The sequence below is a fragment of the Pezoporus occidentalis genome, unplaced genomic scaffold (assembly GCF_034315485.1).
Source record: "Pezoporus occidentalis ecotype Australia unplaced genomic scaffold, CSIRO_AGI_Poc_V1 ctg7, whole genome shotgun sequence".
Classification (NCBI taxonomy): domain Eukaryota; kingdom Metazoa; phylum Chordata; class Aves; order Psittaciformes; family Psittacidae; genus Pezoporus; species Pezoporus occidentalis.
The window spans coordinates 133,159-151,144 of NW_026916052.1; the positions used below are offsets into that span (position 1 = coordinate 133,159).

The 17,986-nt window shown below is 42.4% G+C and overlaps 1 protein-coding gene across 4 annotated transcripts in view; it reads right to left on the reverse strand.

Moving 5' to 3' along the window:
* The window catches only part of SLC35F3 (solute carrier family 35 member F3), a 168,063-nt gene that overhangs the window by 23,996 nt on the left and 126,081 nt on the right, over positions 1-17,986 (reverse strand). The gene's annotated exons all lie outside the window — the stretch shown is intronic.

Consider the following 17,986-nt stretch of genomic DNA (forward strand, 5'->3'; position numbering starts at 1 on the left):
AATAACACAAGAACTTTCAGAACAAGATGCAGAACTGCTGAGTTAATGAATTGGAAAAACCCATCTGCTGGTCCAAATGCTGTACTCATGTTTTCAGCATCAAAATTATTGCAATAATATTACAGTGTGAGCCTTCCCTTCTGCCAGGTCTGTGTCAGTGAGGCATTCACTCAGAGGTGCCTGTGAAGGAATGGACCTGGACCAGACAGGAATTACCAGCCAGGGTCCAGGCAAGCCCTGTCCCGTCTCTGGCAGTGCTTTGAGCTGCTTAGGTGGAAGTGCAGAGCCGAAGCGCAGCTCTGTTGTCTTTGACAGAATGATATGAACCACTGTGATAAGATCCTGCTCAGCAGCTGGGACTTTGTCAGCCCTGGGCAGTGTGCTGTGTGTGCATGGTCTACCAAATCTGAGACTTCTTCCTGTGACAGGGAAATAGCCATACCGGGCACAGTGATGGTGTGGCTCCACAGAGTGGCTGGGATTCACTAAGATTACCTCTCTGGAGAGAAAACAGTCCCACTACCTTCTGGGAATTAGTGTAGCAGGCAGAGGAAGAGTCAGGATTACCCAGGAGGAAGATACACTGTCTAGCAAGAGCACCTTGTGAGAAGAGCCTTTGATGTTTAAGTGGCAGAGACTGACTGCTGACAGTAAACTTGAGGTGACTCACGAACACGGAATCTGGGTTTGTCTCGGAAATGTGACTGCGACATTTGAAACTGCCAAATGAAAATGACAGCTTTTAACCTGGATTTCCCTTAATCGGAATAGATCGTGCATTTTTCAAGCTAGAAATGTTCCGACCATTATCTGCTTCTGTGTTCATTACATTTTGATGTATCTCTGGTAATGGCTTTAATAAAGTGTCTGGAATAGAGCCTGTTAAAGAGTTTTTTTACATTTAGATGATCAGATACCACGTGATTGACTGTAGCACAGATGAACATCCTTTTATGATAGAGAATTTCTAAAATAAAACCTAAGAATATCAGGAAAGACTGTCACAGAGTGTAACTCGATTTAGAGCCACAAAAGTAATTTCTGTTCTTTTGACTATTTTTGACTGTAGAAATCAACCTCCTTTTAATCTACAGCAATCCTTTTAATCTGCAGTAAATCGTGCAACACATCCATTTTTACAGCACTCACTTTTGGCTAAAATGAAAAAGCTCTGTGACATACAGCTGCAGTTTATGGCATCTTCCTGGATTTAATGGGTAGAGGGAGTTACAGGGAGTGTGGGACTGTGATTTTCTGAGAGAAACAGTTAAAAGCTCTGCAGTGAGTCTCCCTCCTGCTTGCTGGTTCTGAAAACCGAGTTCCAGTGAGGAAAGCCAAGTGAGGAGAGCCAAGCCAAGCTAGATAAAAAATTACCAGGTTCATTTGTCTTCCACCTTCTACTCCTGTGACATGCTTATTCCTTCCTTCATTTTGGAAAATGACCTTGTGATCCTTACTTCCAGGATCACACTCCAGTTCCAGAGCAGCCACACAAGACAGCAGTAAAAAATCTGCTCCCTGCTATGACAGGGTAAAATCACTGCTAGGGCAAAAAGCACAGGGTGTCCTTGCAGCAGGAGTCAGCTCCTGCTGACACCTTGCTGCTTTTCCCCTAGGAGAGAAGTGGACTGTATCAGCCATGATTAATGCCTGCCTTGTGGGCATGCCTGCTCTGTCTTCTCTTTTTTTTAATAACAGATTTATAAAGCACTGACTTTGGACTTAGACTATAATTGTAAAATGGCTTTTCTGGCCCTCGCCCAGATCTGTGGCTCCAGAGACCAATATCAGAATGTGCTACATAATTTGGATCGGATACCCTTTGGTTGCAGTTATGGTTAGTGCAATTGCAGCCACGTGCAATGGGCTGCCTAGGAAATGAAAATGGTTGGGTTTATAGCAGAAAGCAGGCAAAGAGAATGCACGGTGCTGTTCTGAGAGTGGTTAAAAGCAGAGGAGAGTAGCACAGTTTGCCTGTTCTGGTGTGCCTGCGAATCCTTATACATGCATAGCAGGCTGTGTTGAAAAATTTAACAGCAACACTGCTGGGGATGTATCACAGCCTACATATTCCATAAGCACTTACCTCAGTTTAAGTTCAGACGCAGATTAATTTAACCAGATAACTTGTTGCTGTTATCTGGAAAAGCAGGTTTACATCTTTCTAAGACAGATTTCTGTCGACCTTGGATTTCACAAACGTCTCTTGGTTAAGGCAGCCCAGTCACGGTGGGCTCAGTACTGTGAGCCTCTTGGGGGAGCTTCACAGCAAGACTTGCCATTTGCCTGCTTCTCGCATAAGGCTTCCTCTTTCTCTGTCATTAATAGAATCTGGCCAACTTACATCATGTTTTGACATGAGATTGAGGCATTATATTGGCAGAAAGTGGATCTCAGGCAGAAGAGGAATCAGGCCTTCTGAAAAACCTGCGTTGATCCTTATCTATAAGGACTTTTGTAATTCTTTCCCTTCCTGTTCATCTGCCAGGCTGTGCTGCTGCATCACATCCTGTGTTACTTAGGTTCATGGTGAGGTCCATGAAGGGGTGGGAAAACCATCTCCCTGATGTCCTCATCCTTGTGTCCAGCCTTCCCTCAGCAGGTACTGTCGGACCACAGCCTTCCTCCACAGGGCAGCAAACAGCAGCTGGAGAAGTCAGCACCAATCACCAGTTAAATGAAAACCAGCAGATTTTAGCAGATTTCTGCCTTAACCTCGACTACATGCACTGTGACACAGACACTGTGTTTATCCCTGCTGGAAAAGCACCTAGCACAGGCTGCTGGTGTGGATCAGGATTTGCTGGATGCTAATTTTATACAAATATTAAGCAATAATGATACTTACACAGCTGTGTGAGATAGGAAAAGGTGGCACAGGCTCTGATAAAGGAGATTTAATCTAGCGTGCATGCTCAGAGAGGTAGGCAATTAGAAGTCCATAAAAAGAGAACAAAAACACATGAATGAACAGTTCAGCAAGGAAAATGTGTATGGGCTTAAGTTAAGCCAGTGCCAAGCCTGGGACAAAGAATAAGACAAAGAACAAGATTAAAGCTAAGTCTCCTTATTGCTCATGGCATCTGAAGAACGTGTAAAATGATGAATACATTCTTTAGCTCACGGCATCTCAACAGCTGAAATAGTTGGTAGGTGGGCTGAGCCATAAACCAAAATATTCGCAGCATGTGAGAGAGGCAGCTCTAAGATTTTATGGGAGAAGTGAGCAAACACTGTCAGCTTCCCAATAGCAAAACATGGAATACCTTGAAGATACATTGTGGGGGAAAAATAAAATCTACCTGATAATTCTTGCTCTTTGGTTTTGATGTGAATTTTACTTTATTGCTATGCTCATTCATTAAAATACATTTAACCTTTTCTCTTTGGCATCAACAGTGCATTTGAAAACAAGGATGAAATCCCAAGTTTAGGGTACGTGGTCAATGCATTCTCAAAAGACAGTTTACTAATTATAAAGTATAATTTGTGAAATAACAAATAAACTACTACTTTACCAACTCCTCATATCCACGTTTACTCATGTTCACTGCAAGAGTGGCATAATTGTGATTTATATGAGTCTGCTATTAAATCTCGGAGCATCCCCAGAGATCTTTAAAACTGAGATTTACTCGTGTTAGGAAATGGCTTGCAATCACATATAATATATACACAAATCATCCTAGAAAGTAAAACCAACAGAGGCAAATGATTTGGTGTTGATGAGATTCATTAGATTTGTCATGAAGAGCGTATAAAAAGAATTTTATAATAACCCATAGGCAGCACAAATGAGCAAGCTGCAAGGAATTACCGCATTTTTCCACCTTCACACTGAAATCCCAGGAGGATCACATGAAATTAAAAACATAAATTCATATTCAGGTACCTAACACACTGACATTTCCAGTGGGCTGAAGACTGTCACCACCCACTGATTTCAAAAGGAATTATGGGTGATCAAATTTGGATTATAAAATAGAGTTAGGAAGGTTAAGCACGGCATCTCTCGCATAGGCATCAGCCACAGTGGGATTCCAGCCAAGGAGAGAGTCAAAAAACCTTGCTGAGGGGGAGTTTTGCCCTTTGGAAGTGTGGACAGTACCTGTGTGTGACTGTGGAGGTAGGAGCATGTACCAAAGGGCTAGGGATCTTTTTTTTTATGTTCAGGTGTATGGAGAATGAAGAGGGCTGTTGAGGGCATTCGTTTTATACTGAACATGAGTGGGATGGAAAGCAGTGCAAAGCAGAAAGACTGATGAGAGCAGCCTGATCCCCCTGCACAACCCGGGATCTGCCTAGGGTGAGGGCAGCCCAGGGTGGTGGGGCCAGTGACAAGTCACCCTGTGCTGCAGGCACCACCATGCATGCAGGCAGCAGAGTGCTCAGGGTGCCTTTCACCCTATCCTGGGGCTCCAGCTCTGTTCGTTGGGAGGAGATATTTTCAGAGCAGCACCAGACAGCACTTGGAGACAGATGCTTGAGAATAAGCAGCTTTCCTGCTGTGAAAAAGCAAGTGTCAGCTCCCTCAGCAAACAAGCTGGGACCTGATCCTGGAGCCCTTGCTTTTCCACTGAGACCCATAGGGAAAGGTACATATTTTTCCACTCCAGTCAAGGGCATGACCCCACATTTACCTGAGAGATAGAAAGCACAAAATTTGTGACTTCATTTTCCTTTCTTTTTCAAGTTTGTATTCCACAGGAGAGCTCCCAGTCTGCAGGACACCGTATGAAGACACAAGTAAACCAGACTGTATCACCTGTGAGATAGCCTTGCTCTTGCAGGGTAAAGGGTCTCAGCACATGCATTCAAATGGCGCAAATGTGCACACATATGTACACATGCATACATACGCACACAACCATAAGGAGACACTTCCAACAGCTTTCACTACAGGTTCACCACTCCTTCCAACTGAGTTATTATAGCTTCACCACAGTCTTCAGTAAGAGCAGAGAATGCAGCAGCAGGACCTCAAAAATGCTACCCAAAATATCCTGACACCTCACTGAGCCTCAAAGAAAAGAGTCACCCAGAGTCACAGTGCCCTGCAATATCCCTATCCAACCCCCCCAGTGTACATATCACAAAATCTGGCTTGTTTTACTGTCACTGTGCACCGGGTAAACTGTGTTAAATCTGGCTCTGTCAATACCGCGCCTACGCAACTAGCATGAAGAGCTTCCGCGGCTGGGCTCAGCCCATTCTCAAACCCTAATGCTCTGTGATGAACCGGAGAGAGAAAGAGGTTACTCAATAAACTTGAGGCCTCGAGAGAGAGAAAAATGCACTGAACAGTAGTTTGTATTGTTGGTAATTTTAGTGTTGAGTATGAATTTCTTTTCAGATTGTTTCCTGGGAAAAGTGACAAGAGCAGCAATGCGGTTTCAGCCTCTGAGGTGAAACTGCTCAGAAACCTGGCAAAGGTGATGCCTGTTTGCTACCCCACTTTCTCCTGGATCTGTAGCAGTGAGTGTCACTCCTCCAGCAGAGCGCTGTTCAGATCCAGTGAAGGGACCTGAAGAACCTCACTGATTCAGGCATGCAAAACACCTCGTGAGGTGTGCAGGGCTCTCTCTAGGTGGCTGGGGACATCAGCTTAGGTATCTCCGACAGTTGCTGGCTACATTCCCAGTGCTGGAGAGCTAGACAGCCTTGCCATGCCCATGCTGGGGCCATCCAAGAGGTATAGCCTGGTGAAATCTCGCTACAGCACCAAGGATTTATAAGCTCAAGAGCTGCAGAGTAAGCTGACCATGGGGGAAGCAGGTGGCTCTTTTGCTGATGGGATCCCATAGCAGGAATGGCAGCTTCTCTGTTCATGCAGAAATACCAGTGGCATGCAGTGGCAGAAAGCAGCTGAACCTGTCATCTAGCTGGAAATGTTTTCCATCCCACTGTAAACCATCATGATTGCTCATTTAGTAGTGCTGGGTTAGAATGAGCAGCTCTTGTTGCTGCAGGAGAGCATGGGAGAGGCACAAGACGTGTTGTGAAAACTGTAAGGCAGCTATTAGGAATCAGTCAGGCATACTGAGGATGACAGGGACATCATGATTTACATCAAGTCTAATAGAAAAATCAATTAATTCAGTCTTGGAAAAGCATAAGATAACAAAGTTTCATCAACAAATCTCATCTGGTCAGTGCTGTTTGCATCTTCAATTGGCAGGAAAAGGGAGTGCATGGAAACACAGGAGCAGTTACAGAGTGCGTTCCTGCGGAGAACGGTTGACCAGGTAAGCATGCACTTAAACCAGGACATGTCTTTCAGCTGTTTGCGCTTTGTGAAGCACGGAGGGACTATGTTTAAAGCCCTGGGTGAGCTGAGTCCATGCTAATGAGCTTATCTGGAGGAGCAGGTTAGATCAACTGTGATAAACCTAATTAAGATGGGCTTGCATTTCACCTGCTGCTGCCAGTCCTGCAGCCTATCTGTGTTTTCTAAGGATGGATCCACTCAGGCTTTACCTCTGAGAGAAAGGAGAGGCTCCTGAGGAGGGAGAAGCACCTGCTGGAAACCACACGTACATATTTATGCCTCTTTGCAGAACACGACATGCGTCTCAGCCTTTTTTGGGTCTGACCCTGTGACAAGTCTTGCCCCTCAGAACACCCTTCAGCAACACTGAAAACCAGTACCAGCAACTCTCAACTGCAGTAATTTAGTCAAATTAATTATTAAAGATACAGAAAATAACACCAGCAGGGAATCAGCAGGGTTTGCTGATTACTCTCTTTCAATTTGGACTGTAAAAGTTGCTGGGGAGCTGGAAGCCAATTTCAAGTGACTTACACTAGTCCAGATTCTCATCTTCTCCAGCTCCAGAGCTGCACTGACATGAGATATTTTTGGTTTGAAAAGCCTGTAAATGAATTGAGAATTTGGCTCATGGGGTGAGGACTGGATAACATGATGACAGAAGGGCTTTATAAACATTTATTATTCAAAATCTCTTCTGCAAACGTGAATACGCCTAGGCAATTATCTCACTTTAGCTGCAGATGGGCAATTTTGATGCAATTATTATGCACCTTCAGTACTACAAAGCTTTCAGTGCCATTCCTTTTGAAAATGCCTGAATTAGACAAAATGACAAAACTAATGAACTGCTGCATCTTTTTCCTGTCAGCTGCACAACATCTAGTAGGTGCCATCAGCACGCGTCATGCAGAGGAGCTGTATGGTCATGGCTATTGGCCCAAAGGCAGGAAAATACCAAGCTTCCCACTGAAGGGAAACCCATCTGAAGCCTTCAGTAGCTGAGTTACTTGAAGAGGGATGATCTGCCATTGTACATTTGGTCTCTGGCATTAGATTGACACCAAGACATCATCTGTCATCTCTCACTCAAATTTTCCTAATGAGGTGTTTCTACATGTGCCTAAAAATCTGTGCATGTTTACTGTTCTGCACTAGACAAAGGCTTTTTGGGTAACAAGACTCCAGATAACAGCAGCATAATAGTAGAAAGTGTCTGAAGCCACACTGACAAAAAGACCAGTTTGTTTTTAGCACAATTGCCATGGAGGAAACACACTTGTCTCTAATTTCTCAAAACCACTTGTTTCTGGTTTCTTGCAGCAAACATATCCGGGAAGCCAGCTGGTTTCTGGGACTGGGTTTGTTTTGGTTTTTTTTTTTTTTTGTTTTTTTTTGTTTTTTTTTTTGTTAACCCTTAAAACAAAACAAAGCTCAAGAAACAGACAACATTCTGCAACTTGCCAGCCAGAAGTAAGGTCCACAATGAACTATACATATAACTGGTATGATTTTCAAGAGGAATGACATCATTATGGCACCTGTTTACCTAAAAATTAAGCCAATTCACTGCTCCCTTTTGAAAAGATCCCAAGAAAATATCTTCAGTGGTTTGGTAAATTTTATTTTCATATTGGTTTCTGTTAAGAAACCAATCTGAAAACACATTCAGTAACTGTTGCTGGCATAATTAAATCTCATCTAGATACTTCTGAGGGACATGTTTGGACCCCCATAACTTGGATGGCTGCTGAGCCGAACCAAGCAGTGATAGGACAAGAGGTAATGGGCTCAAATATGAACAGGGGAAGTTCAGGCTGGACATAAGGAAGAAGTTCTTTACTGTGAGAGTGGTGAGGCACTGGAATGGGTTGACCAAAGAAGTGGTAAATGCTCCATCCATGGCAGTGTTCAAGGCCAGGCTGGACAGAGCCTTGAGTGACATGGTTTAGAGTGAGGTGTCCCTGCCCATGGCAGGTGGGTTGGAACTAGATGATCCCAGGATGACCTAACTATTCTATGATTTTATATCCCATACTCAGAATCTGCAAGCAGCCACAGGACTCAGCACATGCGCAACACCACAGTAAGCATACTATCCATTAAAATCATATAGGATTTACTGATTTAGCTTAGCTTGTAAAAGAGCAACAGGAACTATAATTCATGTGAGCGTCACATTCAAGCAGAACTCATGCAATCTGCTCACATGGCAGGCCACATTTGATCCCACCATCTCCAATTCCCAAGCATGCACTAACTACTCTTTTCTTGCTTTTCAGGCTACTGACAGCTCAGTTGCACATTGATAGGAACCACCCCCTTGTTTCAAACACCTCACTCATTCTGTTTGATGCCACCTAGCTCTTTCCTCACTTTCTCCAATCTATATATGATTTAGCTGACCTTTATCATCTCCCCCTGTGTAAAAGTTATCCCTTTTATGTGATCAAGAGCCCAGCTCTACTGAAAAAGCCATATGGAACTTGGTAAGGCAGAAAGTAACAGCACCATAGGGATGACCTGGAACTACAGCAGAGCACAGTTGTTTAATTTTGAAAAACCTATGAGATTGATAAAGCTCTTTGTTAAGGACTGTAAGACTTTCAGCGGGTTGGCCTTAATTGCTGAAATTTCATGAGCAAGTGCAGGTCTGCAGGTCCATTAATGGAAGGCAGCTGATCATTTGGCTGTATGTCACTGTACCCTCTTCTGGGATATTAATTTTCAACATTAAGTTTTTCTGCTTCAGGTCTCCAGAAGCAAAAGACATTTAAAAAAAATAACATGTGAGATCAGGTGAATTTCAGCCTGGTCACAGCCTGAGATCCTCTCTGAAAGAAGGAAAGTTAAAACACATCTAAACAGTTATTAACTCGATACTTTTAATATTCGCTGAGCCAGACCCTTCTCTGATGGAAATGAGCATACTGTCATGGAACCCAGTGGAGCTATGCCAGCTAGGATCAAGTGCTGACTGGATCCATCACATTTAATATACAGAACTTCATGAAATACTGAAAATATTAGATTGTTAAAAATAAGTTAAGCAGAAACACTTTAGAGTGGGGTTTATTTTATTTTAAGGTTAATATAAAATAAACCCTGAGGGTTTGAATCAACATGTTTTTGCCTGAGGACAAACAAATATTTAAGGTGAATCTCACAAAAAGGGGCAAACAGCAGCAGAGCGGGTACCATTCATGCCTCTACACATAAATTGGAATAATAATAGTTATGTCTCATTCAGTGTCTGTAGATCACTAAACATTAACAAAGAAAAAAGTAGATACGAGGTGGCTCTGTGCTGAGCAGATTGGTCTAGGGACCTCCCTCCCCAGTAGCCAGAATTATTCCACGTTTCTATGAACTAATGTTCTGGATATCATGGTGAGATGGTCTAACAGCAGCCCCATTTGTTAGATGGTGAAAGTATCAGAAAGCATTACAGAGCTGTAGCATCATTGTTATTCCTAGGTACTATTAAGAGGTACTGAAAGTAGAGGTGCAATTCTCTCTATTTTCTAGTGTGCTATTTAATAGCAGAGCTTTTCATAGCTGAAAATTTATCCTTCTGTACTTGGAAACCTGTATGTAGTCTAGCTGAAAGCATGGTAAGACTGCTGAAGAAAGCTGAAAAAGCAAGATACAATTTTCAGTTGGTCTGGCTGGCCTCTACAGCAGATACACTGAAGAGAATAAAAAAAAAAAAAAATCCCAATCCACGTACTTTAAAAACATTTTTTAGATGCATTTCTAAATTAATCTAAAAATTCTAGGGCAAATGCCAGGTGATACAGACATAGAGTCTTCCTGTAGCAAATGGACCTGGGCTTATACCGTCCAAGGGCACCCTGTGTTAGCAATGAGCTACACAAAGTTTTACTGCTCTGTCACTGAAGGGACCCTCATGATGACTTGAGATCCCTGGGGTTTAATATTTGCATCTGCTGAAAGAGATGGGAGATCCCATCCTTCACGAAAGGCTTACTCCCTGTGGGAGTCTGGACGTTTTATTGAGGCAGTGGAAGGTTTTCAAAGACAGGAAGGAAATGTTGTAGCAGTCTCTAAGTGCTCATATAATAAGCAGCTTCAATAAACAAGTAAACAGCCCCCCAGCCCTGAAGGAACATGATTGATAAATTAACAAACCACAGGCAAACGACACCAGCTCCACGTGGGGAAGCGCTCAGTCAGGCATATGAGGAACAGGGAACAGATGAGGTAGCCACAGTGGATTTGGTTAATATAGGCATGCTGAAGACAAGAGCCCCAAATGATATAGCAATGACCATAAGGCCACAAAGTAAATGAGGCTCTTTAAACTCACTGAGATTTAGCCCTGACTCCAAGGACTGAAAAGCAGACCAGCAGGAGGGTTGTTTTTTTTTTTCCACAGATAGGCTGTCTTCACTAGCTACCACCCAAAGCAGGCAAACAAGGTAATAAACCCAGATGTTGTTTGTGTTCTCTGTTTTGGACTGGATCCTCTGTCGGAAAGTTACTATTGAAAAGGTGTTTTAGCACTTTAAAATACAGAAATAGTTGTACATGTGTGTGCGAGTACATATATATATGAAACTGTCTGCTCATCAGTTCATATCTTACCATTGTTTCCCTCAAAAAAAAAAAAAAAGCCCTATGGTTGTTTATGGACAACATTATGCAGTTGTTTGACAGGGCTGTTCAATTTATGACACCCTCTTTGTATACCTACGTGGCTACCAACCTTCACCTTTGGCTATTTCTCTCTTTTTACCAGCTTATAGCTCTGACTAACACCAAGACTCCTGCAGACCAGAACTGAACAGGCTCTTCAGCCAGGTATTTGTGCATATATATGAGGCTGCCTTTTCACACAAACACAAACAATCCTGGGAAATCTGGACATGGTCCATAACCACTAGGCAGCTGGACAAAAAGGATTTTTCCACTTCTGTAGTACTGCCAGCCTCCAACACTTCTCACTGTATCATCCATCCTTATTGAGAGTTGTTAATTACAGCTATGAAGTTTGTTGCCTTATAGGCACTTTCCTTTTATAAAGCAGCTTTAAAGGTAGCTACCTTCAAGATACTTTGATGCAGATCTGGGCTGAAAAAACATGCAGAATTCCTTGTCACTCCTTCCTAAATTTTGTTGGTGTTTAAAGAATATGGGAGAACATGTCTAGGATAGTCCTCATTCAGTGAGTTTGTGCCCTGGGTGTCAAGGTACTTGATATGACAACCAAGGTAAAACACTTTCTGCAAAAAGAAGATCAGCTGTGAACTCTGTCTTTCATGTTATGGCGATTGGAAAAACAGCATATCCATGCTCACCTCAGAGTTCTGCTTCTTTCCCCATGCAATAAACATCATCACACACTCTTTTCCCTGTCCCTTTTTTCTTTTGCCAGCCACAAAATCCAGTTACTTTTCTGCTTGTGTGTGCAGCTCATGCCCGGAGACAGGGAAGGGAGGAGATGACCCCTCAGGTCCCTTCATCCTAGCTTGCTTCGGGTCCTCAGCATAGGTGGACTTGTTTTGAGGTGTCCTGAGAAAAGCCCTAGCAGCATGGAAGCTTGGCAGATTGCTCTAATAACGAGAGGAAGAGCCCGTTAATGAAGCAGTTTACCTACTGACCAGAGATCATTCAGTACTGCAAGGCACAACGTTTTTTTCCAAGCAGAAGCCATTACATAAACACATTGTTTCATGCCCTGTCTGCAGGTAACAAGAACAATTATTTCTCTTTCTAGTCCTTGCCTCAAGCACCATTACCTCATAGGAGGCATATGATGTAACTATTTTACAGCATCAAGCCACAGCAGAGAAGACAGTAGTAATGGAAGAAGACGACAAAATTACAGGACACCGCTTAATTCAATCACCCTTGGAATAGTTTTGCAAACCAAGCTCAAGAGTAAAGAACATGTATTTCTCCTGATCAGGCAATATCTAGTTTTTATTCTCAATTAGCATAGATCTAAAAGGCCAGAAGAGGTGATCCTCAACAGATGAAGGATCTTCAGATTAAAAGCAAGCTTTTCACCAGCCATGAACATTAAACTCTTTTCAGAACGTCATGGTCTGAAATACACAATCTCCAAATATAAACTAGGAGGCTAAAATAGAAATGAGTGGTTTCCTAAAGAAGGACCCACAACCATTTTCCCACAGAAGCTAAGACACAAGCTCTCAAAGGCAGTGTTAGCTACCTCCTGTTTACCTTATATGCCTCATGTTTGTTCTATGCTGTAAGTATTTGCTCTCTTCACGCACTTTAGGAAGAAACTGGGCACTCAGCTCCAAGCCAGCAGTTCTGGGATATTCATCATGGCACTGAGGAGCTGTATGTGGCAAATTTCCTTGTTAACCTAACCTCTGGTACTGTCTTCAGTGTGTAGAGAAGACTTAGGTAAATAGAAAGCTACCCTAGAAAAACCCTGGAGCTGCAGGACCACGTATTTTCTCAAGAACAGGCAACCTATAAAACACATTTTTCACAGCTAGAGGAGAAATTTTGTTTCAAGACCCACAAAGAGCAAGAAACCATGGCATTAATCTTTAACTTACCTAAGAAAACAAGTCTCCCCAAGGAAGCAGCTGAAAAGATGACTTACTGATCATCTGGCAATAATGCAACATAGCTGTATCACATCAAGGCATAGCAGTGAGAAGACACCTCCAGAACTCCTAGGGAGTAACACACCCCTATCCCACATCCCATGGGGCCATGCTTTCCTTTTCAAGAGAAGGTGCAGCAGCAACCACAGGTTTCACCAGGAAGAGGTAATTACTTAACTTTGAAAACCAGAAGTTATCAACAGCAGTTGAGCTCTGTGGCTCGTGCTTCAGCTGAGCTAAGCCCAAGCGATTGTGCCAAGATGGAGCTTGATGCTATACACACAGCAGGTGTATATCAGACAGACTTCCACCGGCACTGCCCTTACTACACACTACTGTTCCAGCAGAAGGCTTCACTACTACTGCTACTTGCTAACAGTACAATTTGGCCTTGTCTTCAGCTACAAGTGCAGATTAAGTGAAAATAGTCTGAGAAGTGGTAGAGTAGCCCATCAATAACACATCACCAACAACAGTTCAGGCATCTGGAGGAGAGACTTAGATGACCACGAGTATGCTTGCACAATATCCACACATTCTTTTAATTAATCGCTTCAATATCAAGCACAAAGCTAAGTCCTGACAGACTGCTGTAGAGACCAAACTGGTTTAATCTGAAGTTACTCCTGGCTTGTATCTAACTCGAGTAAGAATCAGATGCCATATCTTTTAATTTCAAGGGTTCTTTTTGTTCTTTGGTTGTTGGTTTTATTTTCCCCCAAGAAAGTAATGGGAACTTGAATTATAAAGTGATTTTATTTTGAGAAACACAAAGTAAATAGGTATTATTTTAAGGCTAATGTACTGAATTAGACAAAAAGAGTTTATAGAGTGAGGGTTTTTGAAAGAAAACATGCTTGACTGAGTGACATTTGCCAAAAACACTTGCATTCATCATGTCTTGATGCCTTTGTAGCTTATTTATGACTCTGTTAATGCTGTCTGCTCTGGTGGTAAAGCTCCCACCTAAGTTGTAATATAAATCAGTAGGATGCCAAAAGTCAACCACACTGCATCGTTTTAATGCTGCTGGGTATGAGAGACTCATGAATACAAAATGCTGAAAATCAATAGTAAGGAAGAATTCAGTCTCGCCAAATCAGGCTCTCACCTTTCCCCTTAGAGCTGCATGGCGACCAGGCAGCTGCTTACCAGTGCAGCGTTGCTGGGTTCTCTGCCTGCTGCAGAAGAGGAGGTGAGTGCCATGGTGAAGTGAGTTGCACTTTTGCTTTAGTCAGGATCAAACTAACGGACCCAACTCCTGGAATAGCTGGAAATGCTATGTTAGTGCCTTGTCTCCTCTGTGCTAGCAGAAATACATATGAAATACCTTTAGAAACTGGCCCACATTCTCCGGGATATCATGTGAAACTATGGCACTGATAACTTTTGGCCACTGAAGAACCGATTTGATTCTGAGCCCATATGCATATAGATCAAAAGTTATTTTTGTGACATTAATGTTGGTAAATCAGAGTGAGATCTACTACATTAGATGTCTACTGTTGTCACTCCCAGTATTCTGGATCCATTTAAAGAAATAACTACATTTTGGTGTCATCTGCAACTTTTTTCTTCTTTTCGAAGAAAAATCTTCAAATTCTGAAAGATCAGTGGCAGCTAATTTGGGGACAGTATAAAGAAAAAACTGACCCAGTGAAAAAGAACTTGTTAAAACACGCAGGTTTAAAGCTGTAAAGATAAGTGCAGGTACGTGCAATGATTCTTTCATTCACCCAACACATTAGGTGCATTCTAGGTTGTAGCAAAGATTTAGCTTTAGCTTCTGGTGTTTTCTTTAGCCCTAGTGCTTTATGAAATAAAAATCAAGATTTAAATGATAAATAATCACACAAACCATTCTGAAAAGTCCTGCTGTTTCCTTCTCAAAAAAATCATCAGATAAGACTGTACCATTAGAATAATCAAGTCTTCTGAGGTATTCTCCTAAAATGTGAACACAGCCCTCCGTTATTCCCCAGTTGGCACACACAGAGTGAACCTTTATGAAAGGTGTGTTTAGTCCTGCCTAGAGATACACAAAGCTAAGCAGTATCTTACAGAGATTTTAATTTGAACTTTCATGTAGCCAGTGAACTTTAAGCCTAGCGCTTTTAATTTATGTTACCCCATAAATTAATAATGTAGGTACGACGGAGGGTAGCTCATCAGATTAAATGTGCCATTTTAAAAAGCTGTTTGAAAGCAGAAAGTATAAAACCGAAACAAAGTGCTCTTAGACAATCCATTAGGCGCATAAATCAGTACATGTGTTACTTCTGGACTGGATGATGGTTGAAATGAGTGATAATTTAGTTACTGTAATTTTATTTTAAGCTAGTAAGCACTTGCACAAGAAAAAAGCAGCAATGACCCTGGTGTGCTCTTCTGTGGCCTGCCACAGCTTTCTGCGTCACTACCCACACACACAGTCCTGTGCCAAGGGTGTGTGTGGCACCCTTGAGAGTGAGCATGGCACAAGGTCTTTCTGAGCAGTCTACACCTGGGCACAATTCCCACTGCAATTCCCAATGCACTCCAGCAGTTGATGGAGCTGCACAGGGAACCTAAAGCAGTTTTGACACGTGATTCTGTGATTCTATGAATGCATGAGTTTTTGTTTGCTTTGGAGAGTGACTGTTTCCCCATGCCAGGGACACAGCCACTGACAGTCTGCTCCAGCTTAAATAGTGTTCCTTACCATCCAGTATGGGTCAGTCAGAAATACTCAACACCTTACATTACAGCCTAATACTCAAAGTCTTATAAATAAACTGAATAAACCTGCTCTTAAATTTAATGTACTACTATAAAATTTTGCTGGCAACTTTATTACCATTGTATGTGCTATAAAATGAGGTTAAAAAAAAATCTGCAGCTTTAAACTGGTTTGTGTCCATTGCAGGTATGTTCTTCTGTGAAACTAAAAAACCAGGAAAATTCATGTATTTACAGTATAGTGTATATACATACTGGTACAATACAACAGACATTTAAAACCACAATAAACCATATAATCTACACTGAGGGACTATACCTCTATTCACTGTTGCTACATTTTATTATCCCTGTTTTGTGCATTTTTCCTAAAAGTTTCTGTTCTTTACATGCTCTTTAACTGCACAGTGAGGTACCTGCTGGTACTGAAGCATGCCTGCTGGCTTAGGCCCCGTGAAGCTGCCCACTGAGGAAGAGGAGGTGGGAAGGCATTGCCTGTGCCATGGTGAGAGGAGGCTGAGCTGCCTAGTCCTGAGGAGGAGGAGGTGGCTGCGCAGGTGTCCCTGGGGAGCTTAGCTGGCAAAACACATTAGGTGCCTGAGGATTTTAGCAACCTGTGTAGGCAACATCTGAGAATCCCTTCCTTTACCACCTCACTGCTAAGGTGACATAGATGTCATTTTTCCACCTCCCGCTACCACCTTTTCATTTATCTTGCTGCGAATGCCTTCCAGAGAGCTCAGATAATACATAAAATATACATGAAAGTGAAGGATAAAGGAAACAGAAACTGATTATACAAGTTTCTTCTTAGTTCCAGGTCAGAACTGTCTTATAATAACTACCCAGAAGCCCACAAAATGCCTCCCTAAGGTGTTCAGTTATGCCCGGAGTTCAAGCTTTCTGGAAGATGGTAATGCTCTTATAAAGCTGCAAAGTCTTGGTATATGTCTTTCCTTCTATGCATATTTTTACACATATACAAAATATGCAAAAAAGGGGGAATAATTAAGAGGGGATGCTGGAATACAATGCTTGGGTTTTCTGACATACATGGATGTGACATCTCAGCCATAACAGAGGAAGCAGATGAACAGTTACTCTTTTCACAGTAATTTTTAGTGCAGCACCACTGAAAGGTCTCAGTTTAGACAGTGGACGTGCTGAGGCAGACACGATGTAAACACGTGATAGGGGAGTCCTCCCTCCTCCCTAAAGAACTGACTCATCCAAATGAACAGAAAGTACAAGGAGATCAGATGTCCATAGAGACTTGCTCAAAACCACAGAATAAATCTGCAGCAAAGCTACGAACCAAAACTATATCTCCAAATGTCCAGGTCTACCCTGGCACCTAGAAAAAAACTCTGTAAATTAACCCTATCAAATCTGCTGGTCAGAAACACAAATGCAGGTTCTTTACTAAGCCTGCTGTAAGCTTACTTTTAGTGGTGTTCCCCTGCATTCCAAATAGGCTGCATGACCTCCTCTTCAACTCAGCCATCATTTAATTGAATGGAAGACATAAAACTACCAACCATAACAATTAACTGCAGCAACAATGTGTATAATGCTCTGGTTTTAACCCCAGGGATCTGGCAAACCACAACCGCTCATTCTAGAATTCAGAAGTATTTAAAACATTATCTGAGGGCAGATGGAAGAAAAATACTTAAAACCCAAAGAAACGAAAAGGTAGTTCTTTTGGGGCTAGCATTTGTTATTGGTTCTACATTAAATTTGCTTTCTCTAACCTCTACACTTCTCCGGTCTCTGAAGCAAGCATGTTTACTGCGGAGTAAACAAGTACAAGTTGAACACTGAAGCACAGGAAACATGACATCTGATAAAAATGCCTTTAAAACTAGTGGATGCTGCTCTAGGACCTTCACTGAACAGTAGATTTCCTTTATCTGCAGCCCACAAATAACTCTGAAGATGAAGAAACCATAACAATGGCTAAGCAGAAAAATTTCAGCACCACAGTCATCTGAGGTGGAGCATTTCCCGAGTACCCTGGTTTCTTAGACTTTTTCTGTAGTAAGTTTCCACCTCGCTGCTGCACAGCTGGAAGCTGAGAAATGTGCACTTCTTACTGTTTACTTTCTGAGCTACTTCATTAAAAGCCTGTGAGCCCCACTGTGTAACAGAAGGGGAAAACATTGTTCACATCCTTCCATGTATCGGGGAAGCTCTCTGACACAGGACATCTTGATGGCTGAGTCATCCCATCTGTCCCAGACACCTCTCGGGCCAAAATGAGATGAGCTGAAGGAGTGCTCACCAAGAGGTGGTTCTTTAAACAGCTAGAGCATCCTCAGCCCCTCACAGAGCACAGGCACTACGGGCTTTGTGGGTTTGGCTTGCTGTAAAGACAAGGTGTGCTGAAGAC